Genomic DNA, 17947 nt, shown 5'->3' on the forward strand with positions numbered 1-17947 from the left:
AATCAGACTTGAACCCGGCATCACTGTCCACAGCTAACGCCATATATTGGTGCAAAAGCGGGACTAATGGTTTTTCATTTTCCTTCTTATTTACGGTCATTATGAAAAATCACGTAATGCATTTAGGGAAATCCTTAGTTTAAGCCAAGGTATAAGAAGCTTTTTACTTGAAGTGCATTACACTGGTCTGTTGCTGAGCAAGTAATTTTTTCCACATAAGAAAAATATTTTTGAAAAAAAAAGTTGCAAGCATCATTCTTTTTTTATTTTAGAATTCTGTATTTTCAAATAATGAAGACAATATCTGTTCCTGTTCTACAATCTTCTCATTGTTTCTATATCATCAGAGAGTATCCTTTGGGGGGTAAAATTGCAGAAATTACCAGAACTCGCTGGAACATCATGTTGTATGGTTGCCATTTAAACACACTTTGTTGAATAAGACACTATCAAATCTGGTTTATTTTTACCTTCCTTAACTGGACCTGTACTGTGAAATGAAATTTGCTTCTTATTAACCTCTTTCCATTGCATTCTTCAAAAAAATTAAAAAAATTTTAAGCCTATGAATTGTATGAGAAGCAGCATAACTAAATGAGGTAGGTCATTAGTACTCACAACACTGCGATTCCTCAGTGGGGGGACATCAGACCTCCTGCCTGAGAAGGGGGAAGAGACACAGATACATGGTTGACCCTGAACTTGAGACCCAATGGCAAATATTCTCTCAAGCCTCAGGACCAGGACAAAATGTGTTCCTCATAAGCAACTATTGGGCATTTAGATTTTAAAACAATGTGAATATTGTAACTAATCTCATTTTCCTTTTTGTTTTCACTGTGAGGACGCTGAGAGCAGTAACATTAGAAGCAGTTAGACTGCATCTTACGGAATTCATTTTTTTCCTAATTCTATCTCTAGTAAAAAGCTTTTTTGGAAGCCATCAAAATATTTTGGGGGATGAATTGGAATTGGTATAAATTATTTTATTAATTGAGGGAAATGTTCAGAACCCCCAAACCTTTAAATAGGTTATGAAAATGCATAACCTAAATTTATGCTAACAGTGTCCATCTATTGGGACAATATCCTTAGAAAGATGTATTCTAACAGACTTGACCTTGGATTTGGAAGGTTGCTAGGCATAAATTTCTGGAGTATCATTAAAGACTAAAAGAAACTAGAAACTAGTCGGCCTAAAGTTATAAAATGAGATGCTCTAAAGGCTGAAAAATGAAAATACATGACTGTTTTTAAGCAGAGGACTTAGTCGTTTTCATCATTTAAAAAAATTTGAACGTTTCTAAAATCATCACATTAACAGAATTCTCACCCCTCCCACATTAAGGATGACTCTATAATTGAAAAACTCCGTTTGATTGAAGAATAAATTAGTAAAAGTAAAAGCATCTCACCCCTCAAAACATTTCCATCCTTTTTTGTTTGTTTTGATCATTGTCAAAATGTACTTTTTTGTGTAAAAGGATATCTTTCAAATAAAAAAGTGTTCTAGGAAACTAAATAAGATGATTTTCTACTCAGAATTATATTTTTGTGGTATCAGAGTTAACAAAGAAGGAAAAATAAGTGTTCTGGAATCAAAATTTGGAAGTCCAGCCTAGGTTATACCCAGATGAAATACCTAAGAACTGCCTGGACGTACTGGATTTGTGCTGACCTGCAGAACAGAGCCCCACAGGCAACTCCTAGACAAGCACAGCTGTGCTCTGCAGTGATGGCGTGACGTGGGCTGCTTTCAAGAGATGGTACTAAGCCCTGTATTGAAACAAACAAACAAAACAGCAATGAGTACTCTCCTAAACATCTGAGAATCTCTTCCTTCCATATGTGTGACAGAAATATTTGACCATTAGTGTATTTATGTCTTCTCCCTCATTTTGCCAAGTAAAGGGCACAATAAAGAGGATTATGTAAGTAATCGCAAATGCCATTTATTGAGAATTTACTTTGTGCGATGCGCTCTGACCAGCGTTCCCGATAAATTCTCTCATTAACAAACTATGAGGTCGGGCCTGTTTCTGTCCTCATTACACAAGGAAGGAAACTTGGAAGTTAACTTTCCCAAGGCCCACAGCCCCTTGGCAAAGATGGGGCCCCAGTCTGAGACTGCTTAGCCAGGACTCCGTAAGCCCTCTGCAGACGGGGGCCCGACTCCAAGTTAATGGCGGGGCTGAGAGAAAACCCAGGGAAAGGGACCAGATCTCACCAACCTTCATGGCAGGAGAGCTCCTTCTCCGCATCCTGAACTTGATGAGATGGACAATGTCATCAGAACAAGAGGCATGGACAGGAGGGCCCAGGACAGAGGGTGGTGACCCCAGTATCTCGGAGAGAGAATTCTGGCTTGGCTTCTTATCAGCTTATGTCAAAAGTTTTCATTTTGCTTCTCCTGGAAGAGAGAACAAATTTGTTTTCACTTCCACATGATTAATTTACCTATAGTGTATTTAAGAATAATCATTCTAATTATCCAAGTATTTTGACACCAGATGATGGTGACCCTGAGTGGCTCAGCTCTCCTCTCTCTCTGCTTCCAATTCTATGAAACAAGGATGGATAAAAGGCTTTCTTATCAAAGTGCCTCAGTATTTAATGATGAGCACAACAAACAAACGCTGAGCTGCCTTTGTATCCAGCTTAAAAGGTCAGGCATTTTCCAGTGAAGGCTCCATTCACACTGAAAGGCCTAATCCAGATACAAGTTCTATATGGAATAGTTAAGAAGTCCTATCAGGGACCAACATTTTAACATTCACTAATAACTAAATACTAACACCTGGCTGGGCATCTTTCTACAGTTTGTGGTCACTTCAACTCAGAAGATGCCTTGGTTATCCACAGAATGAACCTATATGGGCCCATCCTCCTTTCCAGGCTGAGTAGTAGATGTGGCTGGAGTGGAGGGAGGATGGACCAGACAATGCCCCTTACTTTAGTGTTTGGGAATCAGATCATCTCAGCTTGAAGATGTGAGGCTCTGTGGGCAGCCCATCCTTGCCCTTCTGCCCCAGGGGTGCGAATGAATAGATGCGACCACATCCTTGAGGACAGAGGATGCTCAGCCAGGCTTGCCCTAGTCCTGGGTCCTGGCAGCTGCCTCCTACCCTATGAAGCCTCTGGCCAGCCTGCAGGATTGTTGGGCAAGCATCCCCAGAGGAGCTATAATTCAAGCATTTTTATATTTTTCAGCTCTCTTGGGATCCTCCCCACCATATTTAGACTTTGGTTTTCATAACTCATTCCATGTGAATGTAAGTGATTGCCTGGATTTTGGTCTAAGATTACAGTTGCTATTTATAAATCTCATCGATCCATTATTGTTTGTAAAAATATATATACATAGCTTGTTTAGATACATTTATTTAACACTTGGGCTCCCTTGACATCTGTTCCTTTACCATCCTCTCCTGAACGTGAAGGAAGATGTCGTTTCCTGGGCTCCCCCTTTTTTTATTCTGGTCCAAAAGGAAACATAACTTTGTTCTAGTTGACCAGCTACTAGCCACTTGGGACTGCTGATGTAATTTCCTGTCCCCTCATCAGCCTCCCACCTCCCACCTTGGCTTAACAGTGGCTCTTTTGTTTGTTCGGTTTTCGTTTTGTTTTGTTTTGGCAAGGGGGGCTGATTAGGTTTATTTATTTATTTACTTTTTTTAATGGAGATACTGGGGATGGAACCCAGGACCTTGTGCATGCTAAGCAAGTGTTCTACCACTGAGCTACACCCTCCCCACTACAGCGGCTCTGTAAAGACAACTGTGTTGACAAACACGCCCTGGACTTTCCGTATGTTAGTGCTTTGTCAAGTCTGGCAAGTTTGCATAGCGTAAGGCGTGACTGAGGGATGAGCCAAAGTAAACAAGAACAACAGGTCCTACGAGGGTCTTCTCAGAGGGTTTGCCATGCAAGGGCCCCCAGCAGACCAGGATAGCTCCTTCCCAGCAAACGGGTGGATCAAAAGGGGAATGATCAGAGTCTTAACAAAGACATTGAGCCAGAGTGTGGTGAAGTGTGAATCTTAGAAGCTCTGCTTATGTTCCAACTCCTCCGGGAGTCAGGTACAACGGCAAATTTTACTGCAGTAATGAAAAAAGCCATTGATTTACATGGTTCTGGAAATGCATCAAGCCAGATGAAAGAACACAAATGAAACAAGAGCTAACGTGCTCTCCGCCTAGCTCCTGCCTCCTCCTCCCCGCGTGGATGCGGCTTTGGGAGAAAATATGATCTGTGGTTGAGGCAGAGAGCAGGGCCAAGTGTCAGATGCTGCCTGGCCGTGCCCCGTGGAATCGTCCTGCTGGTCACCAATGTGGGCAGAGTGGCAGGGGGCAGGCCTCTTGCCCCCTCTAGCCATCTTCATCCTGGTCCTATTCAGCATTTTTGACAATGACTTGAATAAAGATGTAAAAGGCATGGAGAGTGTAAATTTGTCTCCCCCCCCCCCCCCCCCCCCCGCCTGGCATCTGAACCTCCTTCGTGTGTTTGGAGACTTGCTTACATAACAAACCCTGACGGGAGGAGGGCTTACCTCCAACATCAGATCCTTAAAGTACCAGACGCCTGTGTTCCTAGCCTGCCTTGAAGCTAGGATATGGGGAGGTGAGCTCCGCCCAGCTGCTCCCACACCCTTAGCTTTGAACCAGAGGATGGGGGCTCAGAGAAGTGACTGGCAATCCTTGCTGGGTTTCTGGAAAGTGCTGTCACATCACAGGGCCTGTGTCTGCAATTCAGGGCCAGAGGCCCAGCAGACTGCACCATCCAGGCACACAGGACAGCATCATCCTCCCATTGAGGTTTCTAGACTTTTCCTTGCATGGTCCACGGTTCTGTAGTCTTCCCAGTGAACTTCTGGGCCACCCCAAATCTCTGTAATCAATTACTTCTCCGCTCACATCAGCTGGACTTGATTTTGCTGCATGTGACTAAGAACAATAACCGGTGGCATCCTTTCCAATTCTGCAATCGACTGGATGACAGAATCGAGATGAAAAATGTCATCAGAACTGCACCCTAATAAGATGATACCAAACAGGGAGAAAACTGTACGAGGCTAACGTTAGGCTCAAGAGCCAACTCTGTGAGATCAGACTTGAGCTGGAGACACTTCTCCACCTGAAGTTAGACAACACAGACACTTTTAAGAAACAAAGGGACCCCCCCCCACTAGGGGTTGATGTAAATTTTTTTTTTTACCACATTGCTAGTCAAATATAAAGAAACATAAATTAGGTATAAACTTCTTATGATCATGGCTCGTTTACAGTTACAAAACCAAAACAAATTCACAAATTAATTACCAGTAGAACTACAAAAGCAATAACATTCAAATTAACATCATTAATTTAATGTGAGAGATGATGATGTTTTGCTGAAACTAGATCATTGCTCACGGCACGGCTCTGCACCAACTGCTGAGGCATGGAGGGTGTCTAAGCAGGCAGCCTGTCTGCAGCCCCTAAGCTAGGAACCCACTGAGCCCCAGGTGCCCTCACATCCATCACACTCCAACTTCCTCCAGATTTTCCAACAGAGTGTTCTCTCCGGATATCAGGGCTTCTGTCCTACTGCTCTTACACTGAAATTTCTTCTCCCCTCAAATTCTCCTTAACTGAGCCCTAACACCCTGGGATTGAACTTGTTGGCCCAGCATGAATTCAATATTGACCCCTAGTCAAACCAACTGAGGCCAGGAGGCAAGATAGTGCTAATGTCACCAAGTCCAAACTCTTACTGCTCATCACATGATAGGTCAATAAATTGGGAGATGAGGTTTTAGGGCAAGAAATAATGACTTTATTTGGAAAGCCAGGAGACTGAGAAGATGGGGACTAATGTCCTAGAGAATCATCTTCCCCAAGTCAGAATTCAGGCTCCTTTTATACTAAAAAGGGGAGGGGGTGTGGTTGGTTGTTGCCAGCTTCTTGGTGTCGGAATCCTTTGTTCCTGCAGCTGTCCACCTAGGTCAGGTTATGATGTTCCTATAAATCTCCAACAAGACAAATGTTATTTTCAATTCTAAAATTCTTAATCTCTCTATGAATGGGTAAGTGTTATACCCTTAAAGGTCAGACCGTTGAGAATAGGCTATCCTGTCTATTTTAGGCTATAGGCAACATTCTTTTATAAAAGGTGCAGAACCAGCATGACTCGGCACATTTGGGAGAATATTTGGAAAGAAAGTTGGAAAAGAATTTAATACCATGGTGTGAAGTCCACTGAAAGTCAAGCTACAGATTTTGTACTTATATTAAAAGCAATAGAGAGTAATTTGGCTTTTCAAATATTAGACTGGAGTGGGGGGAGGGGTGGTACCAACTGACATCACTGACAGGGTAGATTTGAGAGCAGATGGAGGAGAAGTTGGGACACCTGTCTCCAGGCAGAAGATGCATTGGGTTGTGGTGATGAACAGGAAAAGGAAAGGCCCTGTGAAGAATTTACAGAAATTAGTGATGGAGTAGATGCAGAAAGCAAAGGAAAAGGATGGCTAGAAAGTCATTTACTCATTCATTTATTCATTTATCAAATATATATCAAGTACCCAGCACATGCCAGGCACTATTTGAGGCTCCTGAACATAGCTGTGAACAAAACCAAGTCCCTGCTCTCATGGAATTTAAATACCAGTCATCAGGGATGCAGATGTTAAGCAAATAAGGCACCAGAAGTTATGTCAGGGAAAGGGAAAAGAGCTGGGTTGGGGAAAAAGAAAGAGAAAGGCTGAGGGGTGGGCCAAAGGCCTCACTGATAAGGGTATAGTTGAGCAGAATTTGAATAAAGTAAGGAAGCAAACCATGTGAATGTCTTGGGAGGAGTATTTAGGAAAGAATACATAGACCACCTAGTTTTCTTTAGGTAATTATTTCTTTGAATGGATATTTCATGCATATGGTGGAAAAGTCAAAAGGTACAAAGGGTGCACACTGGAAATCGAGTCTCCCTCCCTCCTGGGACCTCCCAGTTCCCCCAGTGGAGGCAACCAATACGGACGAATGAATCAATGCGTGAATGAGTGAATGGACTCACACGTACATTTTTGTGTGTGTGCTGGCAGTACTTTTCTAATGGAATTTTTAAAAACTATATTCATTTCCTCATTAAAGAAGAGGCAGAGGAAAAAGAGAAGGGGAGGAGAGGGAGACAGTATCCAACCAGCTCTTTCCCCTTCCTGGCTCCTGGCTCCTTCCTCTTCCTGGAGTCTTTGAGAAATGTAGGAGTGATGCCTGGCACACCCTAAAAAGGGGTGGAGGCTCACTGTAGCCAGAGCTTCTTCTGGGGGAGATGGCTGGACAAAGCCCTCCCCCAAATCTCTCTGCAGACAGGATTTCCGGCTGGCCTAGCTGGTGAAGCCCTCCCCTGAAAGTCACAAGGTTCTGAATCAGTTGTTCTTTTATTCACCCATCATATGGAGCTTGCTTTCTTATCGTAAAAGGAATAGATGCTCATTCATTTAAAAAAGGCAGAAAGCATCTAAGTATGAAAGATAAAAATAAAGTGTTAAATAGTTGTGAGTCTACCATTTACCTAATGGCTTAATTCGTAAATATTAATATGGCTACTGAGCTAATAATTGAAAATAAGCTAAAGCAAATTAAACAGGAAAGTTCGTATCACAGCTAAAAATCACAACACAAAAAGGGGGGAGTTGAGATGTCTCAAATGAACAGCTGTTATTTTCAGTAGTTTCTAACATTATGTAATAAGCAGGATTTCAATATGATATTCAGATTAACTTGGGTTATTGTTACTGTAGATTTTCTTGACCAGGATGTAAGCATCTGGGAGTGATGAATATATTCCTTGAGGGATGAATTTTAAAGCAAATCAGCTCTGCCCGCTAATCCATCATGTGTGAGGACTAGTCTGGATGTTTAATTGCTGACATCTTGGTTTGCTACTCTCGTTGCAGAAGTCGTGCTTGGTGTTTGCTCCTCATTCCTTCGTCTGACTCCCTTTTCATTCAGAATCAGAAACAAAGATGGTCACTTCACAGAGAAAAAGATAGCCATGAAGTACAACCACAGGAATACAGAGCCTACTTCAAAATTGTGATTAAGTGAAGCTAGGGCCTGATTTTCCAAACAATTCTGTTTTCTTTTACTCTTAGTATAAATTACTAGCTTAATCAAGATAAAATGTTTAAAATATTTATAATAACAAGCATGCCTTACATAGTTTTTGGAGTCAGATAATTCTTATTTATTCATTAAAACAACTTTTTTTAATCCTCATTTATGTTATGTGTTATATTTATCTTAAGGTTTTAAATTCATTTAAAGTGAAATGGTTTTTTTCTCCCAACAAGTCCCAAATAGGGAGATTTTGGTGTATTAAGTTTTCCAGGAATTTGCCTTTTTTTCTCTTTGCAGTTTATATTTTTAATTACATAAAGAGATTTGTGTCCATTATAGAAAAAAATGGGAAATATAGCTAAGTTTTAAAACATTTAAAAGATTTGAAGGTCTGAACTTGAACCATAGGTGAATAATCAAGTGAAGATATTTATAAGAGATGTTGCAATCAGATTTGAGCTAATTCTCCAGGAACACACAAATTTATCACCCATCTTGATTTTATTTAAAAGTGACTGCATGTTGACCATGACACTCAAAGTTGCTGTTAGTTTTTCTCTACTAACCAAATAGAAACAATATTGACGAATTCAACCCACAGATGAACTATATCTAACTAGGCAGAAACAAGTGCTTTTTAACTGCATTTGTAAAATATCCAAAGGAAAAACTCCCAGTTTGCCTGAATAATCTGTTACTAACTTTCCTTTCTACTCTTAATAGCTCTACCACGGCGAAGCTTTTCACTACAGTTAATTCAAATCTCTTAAGCCATAAGGTAACCTCATTTCTTCTCATGGGATCACTTGTGTTTGAATGTACTGCCTGGGACACTCACTTCTCTCTAGGCATATGTCTTGATTTCTAGGCTGTCTGGGCTTTTCCTTGACTATAATGCACGTGTGCTTATTTGGGACAGGGACAACCGTGTGAGTTGTGTACCTGAAACACACAATCACAAATTCTACCTTCAAACTTGATTTCTAAAGTGGTTCTGACCGGTTGGGCCACTTTTTTGGTAAAAAGGCATAAAACCTTGGGAAAATTACACAAAAAATGGCAAGCAAATTCTTACTGTAAAAGATTCAGAATAAGAAGTATGCGGAGTACAACACTAATACCTACTCTTGCCGAGCTCCCCACCGACTTCACATCAAACCCTTTCACTGTCTACACTTTGACAGTCAGCCTGTTTTGATTTCTTTCCCTCAAGAGTCAATTTAGTCTTATTTTCTTTGTGTAAAAATAGAAGAAATACATATTCACAGACTCAAAATACAGTTAATTATCAATAGAAAAAAAAGTCTCAGGTTTTCTTATAGAGGCTGGATACGCAGATCTCGTAGCTGCTACTTGTCCGAAGCATCTGAGTCATACTAATGGTCCATTGGATTCACTGTCCAGCCTCTGGTAATCCACCAGGACTCAATCAGGCAGAAGGGCTTGATGGACATTCGTAGAAAATCATCACTGTATCCCCCAACGAAAAGCTTCAATGACCCATCACAGACCTCTTACATTTAAACGGTCTTTCATGGCATTAAAGGACCCACTAACTAGCTGAATCACTTTGGGAACCTTGTTTTCATGAATAAATTGGGTAATTCAAATTATACCATGTTTAAATTTCCTCCCTACTTCTAAATTCTTTTATATTCCTTATTTTCTTCAAACAAAAGTCTGAACGTAAGATAATGATATTAGCAAGAATATTTAAAAAAGACATAACAAGTATTTTCCACTGGGGAATTTTTCTCCTTGTTTTCCTATCTAAAATGTTGGTTGAGAGACCTTGACATTCACATCCTAGAAAGATTCCTATCCTGGGATCGGAGGGAACTAAGTGTCTATACTGAACTTATAAAGTCCCTGGCAGGGCAATTTTTCAAAAATCAAGGTTCATAGATGAACCCAGGCCATAAAGGAGACAGAAAATCACATTAAAAAAAAAGAAATAGACTGGGTATCAGAGTGGGGGAAGAAAGATAGTGTCATGGGGCAGACAGTGTAAGGCATTTTAAGTTCCATATTAGTTGTCTTTTGCTGGGTAACAGTCTGCCCCAAAGTTAGCTGCTTAAAAAACAATAAATATTTATTGTCTTATACTCATTCTGAGGGTCGGGGGGCCATGACTGACTTGGCTGGGTATTCTGGCTCAGAGTATTGTGAGGTTGCAACCAAGCTGTTGGCTGGGGCTGCAGTTTCTGAGTCCTTGTCAAGGGCTGGGGCATCCGCTGTCGGGCTCACTCACGTGACACTGGACAGAGGCTTTGCTCCATGCAGGCTTCCTTGCAGAGTTGACTACAGCATCACTTCCTTAAGCCAAGGAATCTCCAGGTGAGAGGGCAAGAAAGAGGTCAAAATGAAGCCACAGAGTCTTTTATAATGAAATCTCAGAAATGGATACCATCACATCCACTTTGTTCTCCTTTTCACAAACACCAACCCTAGTGCCATGTGAAAGGGGAGCACACAGGTGTGCAGATGCCAGCATCACCAGGGGAATGGCTGTATCACTGGGGACATCTTAAAGGCACGCTACTTGGCTAGTATGAGTCCCACGTTGCAGCCCCTCAGTTTGAGGGTGGATTTTCGGCGTCAAGGGAAGGAAAATTCAGTGCAGGCTTTTAACATGAACAGAAGCTTTATAGAGTACGAGGAGCTAAAGTCTGACACAAAGTTCACTGATGCTAGCGGGGGCCAGCAAACAGAGAGGAGGTCGGCAAGATTATCTGCATAAAAGAAGTTAACAGAATAGGGCAGTTGTCCAACTTGTCCTGGAAAGGGCCAGATCATGAAGCTCTCAGGCATTGTGGGCCCTAGTTCTCTGTTGCAATGAATTGATTCTCTTATCATAGTCTGAATGTGGCCATTGACAGTATACACAGGGATAAGAATGAATGTGTACCACAAAAGTTTACTTGTGGATATCAACATTTGCACTTTAAATACTTCTCATGCATCACAAAATATTATTTTCTTGACTTTTCAAAAACCATTTAAAAATGTAAATTGTTCTTAGCTCACGTGTTATGCAATAACTATGGCGCATAGTTGGCAGATTCCTGAGGTAGGAGGAACATGATGGCTGAAGTGAAGTCAAGACTTGATTGAAATCGGAGTAGTGTAGCAAAGGGCTGTTTTCCAAGGTAAGTTTTCATCTTAATAATCAGTGAATCCCTAATGCTCCTCATCAAATAATCAAACCCCCAAATACAAAAGATCCCCTAAAAATGTTTATAAATAGCTATAAGCTCTGATGTCTTAGTTAATTGGAGGAAATGGAAGCAGACCAGGCACAGAGTGACCAAGATTTAATTAAAAGTGTATATATCATCTTTTAACAAAAATCCAAAAGTCCTTTTTCCTAACAATTTCTATGTAAATACTTCATTTGATCATATTTACTTGTTGAGAATCCTTTTCCTATCTTTTCATAAAAGAATGGAAAAACAATTTGACATAGAATTAAGAGGAGGTATACAATTTAAGCCGATTTAGTTCACCAGGGTGAGCAAAGACAGCTGTAGGAATTTGAGATTAGGAATTAATCTTTAAAGGGCTGAACTTTTGGGACCAATGTGACTCCCAAACAACAGGCACTGAATTCATGAACCATCCTTGGTAAAATTCTAAGTAACAGAACGACAGAACCAGGCACTGAATGTTATCAAGTGTGTTATGTATATGTCTCTGGAGAAAGTTAGTGCTGATGTCTGAACTCTTGCTCTTTTGAATCTGATTTCATCCTTTAAAATGAGGACAAATTATTTTGCGTATTATGTGTGTTTTCCAAATTGGAAAAAAATGGAATCAGTCTGTTTCCTTTCATGATTACTTAGATTTCATTTCAAGAGCAGGCAGAATGCAGGTCCCTTTAATACAATAAAAGGACAAAAAGCCATCCACTCGGCAGTGTCTTCCTAACTACCGGTGGCCTCAAAGGACAGCCCTCTGAGCTATTCCCAGGGTCACGCAACTGAGAAGTGTCCTAAACTGGCCAGATCACCACACAACCACGCGGTCCATTTCTCAGTCTCATGCCTTCCCTCCAGGCTCACTCGTTCAGCCATTCAGACATGCATGGCTGAGTTTCCCAGCCCTGGACCTTGTACAAGAGAACTTCTATCCAGTGCATACATGACCTAATCCCACAAGGCTACCTCTAACAGAAAACAATGGTTTTCTTCCATTGTGCAGTCAGAGAAACTCAATCCATCAGTTTCCCCTGACGTTTATAATAATAAAATACAGTGCCTTTTTCATTGACTCTGTCTTTGATGTAGCAGCCAAAGCTAAAAACAGCCTAACAGCACATTCTTATACTGATTAATAAATGAACCTAATATTTGTTCTACATAAGTAGTTGCTAAGTAATAAGTCTATATTACTAAATTAGAAAAAAAAATAGTATTTTAATGACCCCAAACAGGGTGTTGGGTAACAAGGGAAACACATTTCTTTCTTCATCTTTGTTTTTCAATTGACATATAGTTGGTTTACAATATTGTGTTAGTTTCTAGTGTACAGCCTTGTGATTCAGTTATACATTTATATTCCTTTTCATATTCTTTTTCATTATAGGCTACTACAAAGTATTGAATATAGTCCCTTGTGCTCTACACTAGGACCCTGCTGTTTATCTATTTTATATATAGTAAATCGCAGACTCCCAATGTATCCCTCCACTCCCCCCATTCCACCCTGGTAACCCTAAGTTTGTTTTCTATGTCTGTGAATCTGCTTCTGTTATGTAAGTAAGTTCATTTAGGGAAACTCATTTCTAACAGCTGTATAGCATTCTTAGTTCAGAGAATCCATGGTCGTATGTGAACAATGGGACTGCCTGGATGTGATGCCCAAGGCTGTTCTCGCTTTTCTCATCCAGGAACCCAACGTGACATCTCAAAGACGAGAAAAAGTGCCAAGCTAGAATAGAGGCTTCTGTTCATAAACTGTACAGCCACCGTCAGATATCAGGAGTTGTTTTGTTGCGGAGACTACTGGAATGCCCTCGCGATATCTCCTGATTCTTTCCTGATTTCATTTGGTTAGAAGATACACTGCCCTATGAGCCACTGCTGTCATTCTTAGGGGCGTGATTAGTTAGAAAGGAAAGGAATGTGTTCTTTGAAGGACAAATCGTAAGAAGGGACATTCCGTGGCTTGAAGAACTAACAGTACTTTAGAGATCTAATAAAGGTGGGCATCTGTTATGGCGTCTGAGCTGGGGTGAAGTGTGGCAGACGGCCTCTCTGTGTCATTGCTTTATGTAACATGCTCCATTTTCCCACTCAAGCCTGCGAGGCCATTTACCAAACATCTTCCATCTCAGTCCTCTTTCTGCTATTCATCTCAAGATATTTTTAAATTTCCTCTGTAATAAACTATAATGAAAAATAATATATATATATGCATAACTGAATCTCTTTGCTGTACACCAGAAACCAACACAACATTGCAAATCAACTAAACTTCAGTAAAAAAAAATTAAAAAAAAAAAAAGAGTTTCGATCCGCTTTCCGCCACACTCTGACTTCTGGAAAATTAGGTCTATTAATACTTTTGGACCTTTGTCAAAATGATAGTCTGAACTGATTTAATAAGAAAGAACACATATAATTTAAAAAGATTTCTTTTCCCTGTGTGATATATTTATCCATACTCATAACCAAATAAGCAGATGAAAGAATGTAATTCTTAAGTGAGGAAAGAAACACTTTCACCATTAGCAAAAAAGAGATATAAAGGGTTAGCACCTAATTGTGTATCAGAGAGACTTACACAATCTTATTTTTTGTCTTGAGGGAGCTGCCCCTTCTGAGTGGAAATCATGTAAATGAAACAGGAACTTCAGAATAAAAGCAATAAATCAATGCATGAATATGCAGTGCCTTATTTACATCAAATTGAAGTAAAAAATGATTTAAAGATAGGGATTATGAAGAAAAGTTTTTCAGAGTAGGACTAGTGAGGTTGAGGGTACAATTTCAATTCAAGTCAGGAGGGAGAAGTTTTAAACTCTTTCTAATCAATACAGAATTTTCCCTATGTGCCTAAACTAACAAGCCACATGCAAAAGAATGAAACTGGACCACTTAATGCCAGACAAAGAAATGAACTCAAAATGGATTAAAGACTTGAACTAAGACCTGCAACCATAAAACTCCTAGAAGAAAACATAGAGGGTAAGCTCCCTGACATCAGTCTTGGCAATGAGTTTTTAGATTTGACACCAAAGTCAAAGACAACAAAAGCTACATCAAACTAAAAAGCTTCTGCACAGCAAAGGAAACCATCAACAAAAGGAAAAAAATCCACCTACCAAATGGGAGAAAATATTTGTAAATCATATATCTGATAAGGGGCTAATATTCAAAATATGTAAAGAATTATACAACCTAATAGCCAAAAAGGAAAAATGATCCAATTTTAAAATGAGCAGAAGAACAGAATAAATATTTTTTCCAAGAAGACATACAAATGGCCAACAGGTACATGAAAAGATGCTCAACATCACTAACCATCGGGGAAACGTAGCCTCTTTGCTGTGATGATAAAAGATGAATCAGGCACCTTCCCATCATGAGACCTTTGCATTTGCTGTGTTCCCTCAGCTTAGGATGTTCCCCAAGATACACACCTGGATTTTTGCCCTCATCCACTTCCTGTTTTTACATGAAAACCATCTTGGTCGGCCTTCCCTGGCCACCTTATCTAATATTTCACATCCCTCCCTCACTTCCTAGCTTCCTTCTGTGCTTTATTTTTCCCTCCTTAGAATGTATCATTCTCTAATTTCCTATTTATTTTCATTAGTTATCTTGCTGTTTTTTCTCTCCACCAGGACAGGGTTTTTTTTGTCAGGTTTGCTGTATCGTGTCTGTCGTGAATCCAGTCCATGTGGGTGAGTGATGCTTTTCTGCCACACTGAATTGTTCTGCAGAAGATACTGATTTAGAGGATATTTGGGTTTAGCCAGGGTCGGAGTAGGATAAGGAGGTGGGGCAAGGGCTTTGTGTGTTTTCTGGGGAATATTTCTAGTGCTAGATCATGCAGCCTAGGAGAGAAGGGAGGGCATGAAGGAAGCAATGTGTGATCTGAGATCTCTTTAAGTTCGGGGTACTCCTGAAGTGAGCTTACTAGATGTTCTGGAGAACAGGAGGGGATGGTAGCACAGGAGATGTTTGAAACTGAGATGCAGGGAACATCAGAATGGGGATCAGAAAACACCACACCTGGGTTATGTCCCATCTGCCTCCTGAATTTGTAACTAAAGTTTTACTGGAACACAGCCACGTTCATGTGTTTACAAGCTTCCTGAGGCTGCTTCTGTGCTAGTGTGTCAGAGGTAAGCTGTGGCAACAGAGACTGATGGCCCCAATACCTAAAATACATATTCCTCAGCCCTACCCAGAGAAGTTTGGCTGACCCCTGACTTAGAGCAAGACAGGACGGACCAGAGATGGAATACTCACGCAAGAGATTGAAGATCCACTGGGACTTTGTTGATGGTGGACTATGAATTTCAAAGGGACCTTTGGAATGATCTGGGAGAACAGAGATGGTGGAGGATGAGGTCAGATGAGGCATATTCGGGACAATCTGGAGGCTTGGACTCCCAGTGGTGACTGATGCAGCCGGGAAGTGAGAGGTTTGATGGGCTGAACCCTAGGATGCTCCAGGTTGAGGTGCTGCACGTGGGTGGAGATGCTGATGCAGTCTGAGGAGCCGAAGACGTGGGAAGGCTGATGTGCCCTGGGCTGACGCACGGGAACCTGCGGAGGTGAAGATGAGCCCCTGGGGGGCTGGTCTCGCTGGCGTGTGGTCTGGGGGCAACTCCTTTAAATGTAGGCACCACCTAATTCCCGAAAGAGTTCCTGGAATACAGAGGAAGAAGAGAAATAGGTAAAGGCCGGCAGGCAACCAGACAAGCCATATAAATAAAAGTTAAAACAATGCCTCAGGGTTACTTACATTAGTTCTAGAAATTCATCCACCAGATAAAATATTAACATGCTTTTCACATTAAAAAGTCTCTGGATGACGTTAGACCATCAAAGTAAGAAATCTTCCTATTAAATGTGCCAAGGCCTCTTCCGGGTCCTAAAAATCCACGATTCAAGAGCAGCAAGCCACACTGCACCGCACCCCTTACTCGTTCCGGGTTCAGCGTTCTCGGACGGCGCCGCGTCCTACCCGTGAGGCTGTGCGCGGGGTGGTCTCGCGACGACCCAGCGGCGTTTCCAGGTTGTCCCCACAGGAACAGCGGGTGGCGGGGTGCACGTCGGGCGCCAGGCGGACCCGGAGGGTTGGTGCAAGGAGCCGGTTCCGCCGTGAGGTAAGTGTGGTGCTGTGGCCCGCACGACCGGAAGGGCCGCCTCGGGACCCTCGCTGTCTCTGGAGTGCACGGCGGGCCTTCCCGCCGAGGGCGGTGGAGTGCGCGGGGCTGCGGAAGCGGCGGTGGCCTGGTGGTGGAGTCAGCTTGTTCACCCTGTTTTAGCTCGTCACCCTCGTTCCCTCCTCTGAGGTGACGGGTGGAGGCCGGCAGTTCGGCTTTTCCGGGAGGGGTCCCGGAGCGGCCGTGGGGCGGTGGCGCGGGTGTCTGGGGAGCTGTGGAGTCCCGCGACGTCCCCTCTCAGCCGACGCCGGGCTGCGGGCGGGACGGGCGAGCTCCGGCGCCCAGGCCGCGGCCCCGGGGCTGGAAGGTGGCGAGAGACCAGGGCCTGAGGGGAGCGCGCCGCGCCACCCGCCCTCCTGCCCCTGATGAGCGAGCAGGAGCGGCCTCGGTCTGTGCAGAAGTAGACGCGAGCTGCGCTTCAAGGACCTTTACCCTTTGAGTCGGAGAAGTGGGAGCGGATGGAACTTTCTAGAAGCCCCGCAGGATCGGGAGGTGTAGATGATGCCTCTCTGTCCCTTTCTGTCCACACCACCTTGTGAAAAAAGTTGAAAGTAGATTAAAATAACATTGTAATGTCAGCATTCTGCAACTTTGGCGTGTCATTTATTTATGGTGATAGTCTGTAGAAAGTAGAAATCTTATTATGCCTCACATTAGTTTTGTCTTAGTTCTTCTTGTTCTGGGTTTTCAGGACAAAATGATTTTTTTCCTTCTTTTTAAGTTTCCATTTGAGTTGATATATTAGGATATTTACTTAACGAGAATTCAGTGCTCTTTTGCTTTCTTTTTACTGGTGGAGTAGCAGTAGAAAATTATGAGTATATTTTTATAAGTAATTATTTATTCAGAGTGTATATTAGATGAAGTTAGCAGGATTGAAAGAAGAACTCTCTCCACGATTTGTACAGGTACAGAATTCATAAAATTAAAAGTCCTTAATTGTAAATATTCTTGTTTTAATGATTGTAAAGATGAGTACTCCAGACTTATTTTAAGTTATCTACAGTAGTATAATTGTCATATATGTCCTGCCTCTTCTTGTAGTCATAAGTTAACTTTGATCCATGTTAAACCATTTGAATAGGCCAAAAGAAAATAAGCTCCTCTTCAGAAATACCAATCTGCAATTTAATGAGCAAGATCAATATTATCAACTGGATATTGACTTCCTTAAATAAAGCTGAAAGACTATAGGTCAGAAGACTTAGGTGGTCCCCCCTTTCTTTTATTCCCATGTATCCAATAAGTCACGAAGTCTTGATTCCCACCCCCTCCCCCACTTTTTTTTTCTTGTTTAGTCAGTATTTTATTCATGTGCTAGTATATATTTGAATTTCCAGGAGTGTAATTACTTAATACAAAAGCATGTTCAATACTGCTGAAATGTCCTTCATAGATGTATCTCCAACTTACCCTCTCCCTCAAAAGCATGAGAATCTGTTTCCCCGTGCTC

The 17947-nt window shown here is 41.7% G+C and overlaps 1 protein-coding gene and 1 long non-coding RNA gene across 4 annotated transcripts in view; one reads left to right on the plus strand and one right to left on the minus strand.

The window, feature by feature from the left end:
* Positions 1-322: 322 nt before the first annotated feature.
* Positions 323-16463, minus strand: LOC140689037 (uncharacterized). 2 transcript variants are annotated; one of them, XR_012063914.1, is made up of 5 exons: positions 16071-16463; positions 15572-15973; positions 2232-2410; positions 1679-1776; positions 323-659 (listed from the first exon to the last, which is right to left on the minus strand). It is a non-coding gene; the product is annotated as an uncharacterized lncRNA (long non-coding RNA). The 2 variants fall into 2 exon arrangements; XR_012063913.1 differs by lacking the exon at positions 323-659 and having other exon boundaries at positions 1528-1776; positions 16071-16460.
* Positions 16336-17947, plus strand: part of PTPRM (protein tyrosine phosphatase receptor type M) — a 643552-nt gene continuing 641940 nt past the window's right edge. The window contains exon 1 of one of the 2 annotated variants that reach the window (XM_072949242.1): positions 16336-16434. The gene's annotated coding sequence lies outside the window, so the exon portion shown is untranslated. The remainder of the gene's footprint in view (positions 16435-17947) is intronic. The other variant, XM_072949243.1, reaches the window with a different exon arrangement.

This window comes from Vicugna pacos, chromosome 24, assembly GCF_048564905.1.
Source record: "Vicugna pacos chromosome 24, VicPac4, whole genome shotgun sequence".
Classification (NCBI taxonomy): domain Eukaryota; kingdom Metazoa; phylum Chordata; class Mammalia; order Artiodactyla; family Camelidae; genus Vicugna; species Vicugna pacos.